Raw genomic sequence first — 8,159 nt, 5'->3', positions numbered from 1 at the left:
GCCTCTACGTTGGGCTTTTGCAGTTCTGTGAGGTTTTCTTTTTTTCTTTTCTCTTTTTTTTAACTCTAATTTTTAACTTTTTAAACCTATTACTTTTCTACATTTATTCCTTTGTTTGCTTTTTCTACTGTTCTCTTCCCCTTGCAGTTAATCTTTAATGTATATCAATCTTCATCTATCTCTATTTAACTTTGCATATCTGTTCTTTCTTTCTTTTCTTTCCTTCCTTTCCTCTCAACATATGTGTTAGCTTTGCTTTCATTGCTTTATTCCCCACTTGACTCCTTGCTTTAATTTTGTTTTCCAGTTTGTGCTTTAGTTAATTTCGTTCTTAACTGGTAAATATAATTTTTTATTTCCTTTGTTTGCCGGGTCAATCCACTGTACTTTATTTTTGTTGGACTGTTTTGACTTTGCTCATGGGTGTATATGTATATGTGTATATTCCATTATTTTAATTCTTATTTGCCTGATTTTGTAACTTCCATTTGTCTGGGGTTCATCTTTGATTTCTCATTTTTGCATATTTGTTTTAATCCCACTTAATGCCATAATAAAACACTTGTGGAATCTTTGATCTTGACCAGAGATCAAGCCCTGAGCCTTTGGAATGGGAGCACTGACTCCAAGACACTAGACTACCAGAGAACTAACCCTATGGAGTATCAAATAGTGCGAACTCACACAAAGGAAACCATCTGAATACAAGACCCAACCACCAGTAGCACCCTGTGCAGGACGCCTCATCTGAACAACAAATAAAACAAAAGTAAAAACCCAATCATCATCAGACAGGATTACCACCTCACTCAGACTTGCCCTTAGAGGAAAAACAAACGAACAAACAAAAACTCAGCACAAATCTCACCCTATACACAAACTTACACAAACCACTGGACCAACCTTAGGAGGGCAGAAACAAAAAGGAAGAAAGAATTCAACCTTGAAGTCTGGGAAGAGGAGACCTCAAACACAATAAGTTTTTTAAAAAAGTAATGAAAAGGTAGAGAAATACTACACAAATGAAGGAACAAAGTAGAAATACAGAAGTCCAAATAAATGAAGAGGAAATAGGCAAACTACCTGAAAAAGAATTCTGAATAATGATAGTAAAGATGATCAAAAACCTTGAAAACAAAATGGGGAAAATGCAAGAATCAACTAACAAAAACCTAGAAGAATTAAAGATAAACATACAGAGACAAACAATACAATTACTGAAATTAAAAAATATTCTAGAAGGAATCAATAGCAGAATATCTGAAACAGAAGAATGAATCAGTGAGCTGGAAGATAAAATGATGGAAATAACTTCTGAAGAGCAGAATAAAGTAAAAAGAATGAGAAGAACTGAGGATCATCTCAGAGACCTCTGGGACAATATCAAATGCACCAAATTCGTATTGTAGGGGTCCCTGAAGAAAAAGAGAAAAAGGGTAGAGAAAATTTTTGAAGAGATTATAGTTGAAAATTTCCCCAACATGAAAAAGGAAATAGTCAATCAAGTCCAAGAGGCACAAAGAGTCCCATACAGGATAAACCTAAGAAGAAATATACCAAGACACATACTAATCAAACTAACAAAGACTAAACACAAAGAAAGAATATTAAAAGCAGCAAGGGAGAAGCAACAGGTAACATACAAGGGAAACCCCATATGCTTAACAGCTGATCTTTCAGCAGAAACTCTGCAGGCTGGAAGTGAATGGCAGGATATATTGAAAGTACTAAAAGGGAAAATCTACAACCAAGACTACTGTACCTGGCAAGGATCTCACTCAAAATTGATGGGGAAATTAAAAACTTTTCAGATAAGCAAAAGTTAAGAGAATTCAGTACCACCAAACCAGCTTTACAACAAATATTAAAGGGGCTTATATAGTCAAGAAATACAGGAGAAGAAAAAAACTACAAAATCAACCCCCAACAATTAAGAAAATGGCAATAGGAACATATATATCAATAATTACTTTAAATCTAAATGGATTAAATGCTCCAACCAAAAGGCACAGACTGGCTGAATGGATACAAAAACAAGACCCATATATATGTTGTCTATAAGAAACCCACTTCAGACCTCAAGACATCTATAGACTGAAAGTGAGAGGATGGAAAAATATATTCCATGCAAATGGGAAGCAAAAGAAAGCTGGAGTGGCAATCCTTATATCAGAAAAAATAGACCTTAAAATAAAGAAGATTACAAGAGATAAGGAAGGACACTACATAATGATCAAGGGATCATCAAAGAGGAAGACATAACAACTGTAAATATCTATGTAACCAACATAGGAGCTCCTCAATACATAAAGCAAACATTAACAGACATAAAGGAGAAACTGACAGTAACACAATAATAGTATAAGACTTTAACACCCCACTCACACCAATGGACAGATCATCTAAACAGAAAATTAGTAAGGAAATACAAGTCTTGAATGACACATTAGATGAGATGGATCTCATTTATATCTTCAGGACATTCCATCCAAATGCAGAAGAATACACCTTATTCTCAAGTGCACATGGAACATTTTCCAGGATAGACCATCTCTTGGGTCACAGATCAAACCTCAGTAAATTTAAGAAAACTGAAACCATATCAAGCATCTTCTCCAACTACAATGCTATGAGACTAGATATCAGTTACAAGAAAAAAACTAAGAAACACAGACACATGGAGATTAAAAAACATGTTTCTAAATAACCAACAGGTTACTGAAGAAATCAAAAAGTTTTTAGAAACAAATGACAATGAAAATATGACAGCTCAAAACCTACGGGATGCACCAAAAGTAGTTCTAAGAGGGAAGTTTATAGCAATACAATCCTACCTCAAGAAACAAGAAAAACATTGAATAGACAACCTAACTTTACACATAAACCAACTGGAAAAAAAGAACAAAAAACCCCCAAAATTAGTAGAAAGAAAGAAATCATAAAGATCTGAGCAGAAATAAATGAAAAAGAAATGAAAGGAGAGGTTACAACAGACAATGAAGAAATACAAAGGATTATAAGAGAGTTTTATGAACAACTATATGGCAATAAAATGGATAACCTGGAAGAAATGGACAGATTCTTAGAAAAGTTCAATCTTCCAAGCCTGAACCAGGAAGAAATGGAAATTATGAACAGCACAATTACAAGCACTGAAATTGAGACTGTGATCAAAACTTTCCCAAAAAACAAAAGCCCGGGACCAGATGGCTTCACAGGAGAATTCTATCAAATATTTAGAGAAGAGCTAGTGCATATCCTCCTAAAACTCTTTCAAAAAATTGCAGGGGAAGCAACACTTCCAAACTCATTTGACAAGGCCACCATCACCCTGAAACCAAAACCAGACAAAGACAACACAGAAAAGGCCAGTATCACAACTACAGGCCAGTATCACCTATGAACATAGAGGCAAAAATCCTCAACAAAATTTTGGCAAACAGAATTCAGCAACACATTAAAAAGCTCATACACCGTGATCAAGTTGGGTTTATTCTAGGGATGTAAGGATTCTTCAATATATGCAAGTCAGTCACTGTGATACACCATATTAACAAATTGAAAGATAAAAAACATATGATAATATCAAGAGATGCAGAAAAAACCTTTGACAAAATTCAGCACCCATTTATGATTAAAACTCTTCAAAAAAGTGGGCACAGAAGGAGCCTACCTCAACATAGTAAAGGCCATGTGTCATAAGCCTACAGCAAACATTATTCTCAGTGGTGAAAAACTGAAACATTCCCCCTAAGATCAGGAACAAGACAAGGGTGTCCACTTTCACCACTACTACTCAACGCAGTTCTGGAAGTCCTAGCTACAGCAATCAGAGAAGAAAAAGAAATAAAGGGAATCCAGATTGGAAAAGAAGAAGTAAAGCTCTCACTGTTTGCAGATGACATGATACTGTACATAGAAAACCCTAAAGATACTATAGAAAATTACTAGAGCTAATCAGTGAATTTAGCAAAGTTGCAGAATACAAAATCAACACGCAGAAATCACTTGCATTTCTATATACTAACAATGAAAAATCAGAAAGCGAAATTAAGGAATCAATCCCATTCACCATTGCAACAGAAAGAATTAATATCTAGGGATAAACTTACCTAAGGAGACAAAAGAACTGTACACAGAAAATTAAAAGACACTGATGAAAGAAATCAAAGATGACATAAACAGATGAGAGAAATTCCACATTCCTGAGTAGGAGGAATGATTATTGTGAAAATGACTATACTACCAAATTGAATCTACAGATTCAATGTGATCCCTATCAAATTACCAATGGCATTTTTCACAGAACTAGAACAAAAAATTTCACACTTCACAAAGAGCCAAACCAGTCTTGAGAAAGAAGAATGGAGCTGGAGGAAATCAACCTTCCTGACTTCAGACTATACTACAAAGCTACAGTCATCAAGACAGTATGGTACTGGCACAAAAACAGAAATACAGATCAATGGAACAAGATAGAAAGCCCAGAAATAAACCCATGCACCTATGGGTACCTTATTTTTGACAAAGGAGGCAAGAATATACAATGGGGGCAAAGACAGCCTCTTCATTAAATGGTGCTGGGAAAATTGGACAGCTACATGTAAAAGAATGGAATTAAAACACTTCCTAACACCATACACAAAGATAAACTCAAAATGGATTAAAGACCTAAATGTAAGACCAGAAGCTATAAAACTCTTAGAGGAAAACATAGGCAGAACACTCGACATAAATCAAAGCAAGATCCTCTATGACCCACCTCCTAGAGTAACAGAAATAAAACAAAAGTAAACAAGTCGAACCTTATTAAACTTAAAAGCTTGTGCACAGCAAATGAAACTATAAGCAAGATGAAAAGACAAACCTCAGAATGAGAGAAAATAATAGCAAGTGAAACAACTAACAAAGGATTAATTTCCAAAATATACAAGCAGCTCATACAACTCAATACCAGAAAACAAACAATCCAATCAAAGAGTGGGGTAAAGACCCAGACAGACATTTCTCCAAAGAAGACATACAGATGGCTAACAAACACATGAATAGATGCTCAACATCGCTCATATTAGAGCAATGCAAATCAAAACTACAATGAGATATCACCTCACACTGGTCAAAATGCCCATCATCAAAAAGTCTACAAACAAATGCCGGAGAAGGTGTGGAGAAAATGGAAGCTCTTGCACTGTTGGTGGGAATGTAAACTGAGACAGCCACTATGGAAGACAGTATGGAGATTCCTTAAAAAACTAGGAATAAAACCACCATATGACCCAGCAATCCCACTCCTAGGCATATACCCTGAGGAAACCAAATTGAAAAAGGCACGTGTATCCCATTGTTCACTGCAGCACTATTTACAATAGCTAGAACATGGAAGCAACCTAATGTCTATTGAGAGATGAATGGATAAAGAAGTTGTGGTACATATACACAATGGAATATCACTCAGCCATAGAAAGGAATGCATTTGAGTTAGTTCTGATGAGGTGAATGAACCTAGAACCTATTATACAGAGTGACGTGAGAAAGAGAAAAATAAAAATAGTATTCTAACACATATATACGGAATCTAGAAAAATGCTACTGAAGAATTTATTTACAGGGCAGCAGTGGAGAAATGGACATAGAGAATGGACTTATGAACATCGGGAGAGAGGAGGAGAGGGTGAGATGTATGGAAAGAGTAACATGGAAACGTACATTACCACATGTAAAATAGATAGCCAACGGGCATTTGCTGTCTGGCTCAGGAAATTCAAACAGGGGCTCTCTATCGACCTAGAGAGGTGGGAAGGGGAGGGGGATGGGAGGGAGGTTCAAAAGGGAGGGGATATATGTTTACCTATAGCTCACTCATGTTGAGGTTTGACAGAAAACAACAAAATTCTGTAGAGCAATTATCCTTCAATAAAAAAATAAATTAATAAAAAAGAAGAATTAGATGCACATGTCAGAATCTCCCTTGTATCTGGGGCTTTCCAAGCCTGGCCACACGTGGGTATTTCCACGTTCTGACACAGGGCCCTCTGCTACCCCAACTAAACAGCCTCTTGATGAAGGTGAAAGAAGAGAGTGAAAAAGCTGGTTTAAAACTCAACATTCAAAAAACTAAGATCATGCATCCAGTCCCATCACTTCATGGCAAATAGATGGGGAAAAAATATAAACAGTGGCAGACTTTATTTTCTTGGGCTCTAAAATTACTGTGGATGGTGATTGCAGCTATGAAATTAAAAGATGCTTGCTCCTTGGAAGAAAAGCTATGACAAACCTAGACAGTGTACTAAAAAGCAGAGACATCACTTTGCCAACAAAGAGGTCTGTCTCATCAAAGCTATGGTTTTTCCAGTAGTCATGTATGAATTCGAGAGTTGGACCATAAAGAAGGCTGAGTGTCAAAGAATTGGTGCTTTTGAACTGAGGTGCTGGAGGAGACTCTTGAGAGTCCCTTGAACTGCAAGAAGATCAAACCAGTCAATCCTAAAGGAAATCAATCCTGATTATTCATTGGAAGGACTGATGCTGAAGTTGAAGTTCCAATACTTTGGCCATCTGATGCAAACATCTGACTCATTGAAAAAGACCCTGATGCTGGGAAAGATTGACAGCAGGAAGAGAAGGGGGCGATAGAGGATGAGATGATTGGATGGCATCATAGACTCAATGGATATGAATTTGAGCAAACTCTGGGAGATAGTGAAGGACAAGGAAGCCTGGTGTGCTGCAGTCCATGGGGTCGCAAAGAGCTGGACACAACGGAGTGACTGAACAGCAACAATATTTAGATTGAAATATTCTGGTTTTGCACAGAATGTCAGGTTTCCAAAAGGCCAAGAGTGGACTGAGTGAAATTGCAGCCGAATGTCAGGACAGGAAAAGAGTCCGGGAAAGAGCTGGCAGAAAAGGAAATGAGGGCAGAGGCTCACACTCTCCAAGCACTGGGGGTTGACATTTTCAAACCAAAGCCAGGCTTTCAGAGATGATTAAAATAAACTTATGGTTTCCTGTCAAAGTATTTCCTAGACTTTTAAACTTAATGTATTTTTAGAAATAAAAAGAAAGGGAGCATCTTACCTAACATAGACTATCAAGAGGAACTTTTAGTTGTTTAATGACCAGATTGCCTATGAGCTAGCTCATTTCTCCAAGAGCACTGGGCTGCGAGGAAAAAAAAAAAAAATGAAGATGCCTGGACACATTTAAACCTGGAGCACCATAATTAGCCATGAATGGGCTCTGGATCGCTTCAGGTACCAAATCAGAGGTCAGAACTTTATTTTCTTTGCGAAAACATTCTAAAGGTTTAGCTAGCATTCGAAGAAAGATAGCAGCTACCTCCTCAGTCTTTGTACCAAATCAGAATGATCTCTTTTTATCTTTTTCTAAAGTTTCTCCAATGTCATCTCACGTAATTGCACAGAATACAACAAACGTAGAACTAGAAACACAGTGTTTGAGGAATGCAGGGCAAAGAACTTAATTGTTTTTAAGAGGTAGAATATAAAAAGTTAGCAAAGAATGTAGTTATGACTCAAAATGCACATTCACTGATAACCTTGTTTCAGAAGGCAGGACAAGCCTTGCCTGGCAGCTTCTCAATGGTTCATCTTAGCTGTCTGCTTCTCCTCCCTCCAGAGGTGTCCCTGAGTTCCTGTATCACAATACTTTGCTTAGTGAATCAGTCTTTGATCCCCATTGGCCTACAAGCTCCTGTGGAGCAACCAAGCCCCTGTGTCCAGCTGTGGCCTGGCAAACAAAGGGCTTGGAGAAGCTTGTGCAGCTAAAGGAGGTGGAAGGGGACGGGGCAGAGGCATGTGGAGCAGAGAAAAGAATGGGTTGCTCTGGTGCCATGTACATACACACACAGTGAACAGCTGCTAGCCTTACAACCTACTGCTTATTCAAGAACCTGGGCGGTACTGCAGGTCAGATATTTGTGGCTATTTCACCCCACTGTGTCACTCCCACTGTGAAGAGCAGATGGATGCCCACTTGAGTACCCGGCATGCTGGCTATGCAGGGGCCTTCCTGGTCGGGGTCTTCCAACATCATAGTCAGGCTCCAGTCCCACCTATCCAGGCTTCTCAGGCCACCAGAGGAGGTCCCAACACTTCTTAGAGTGAGATCAGAAACAAAGAATTATTTTTCTAACA

Source organism: Dama dama, chromosome 18 (genome assembly GCF_033118175.1).
Source record: "Dama dama isolate Ldn47 chromosome 18, ASM3311817v1, whole genome shotgun sequence".
Classification (NCBI taxonomy): Eukaryota; Metazoa; Chordata; class Mammalia; order Artiodactyla; family Cervidae; genus Dama; species Dama dama.
Note: the sequence above shows the minus strand (reverse complement) of the source record.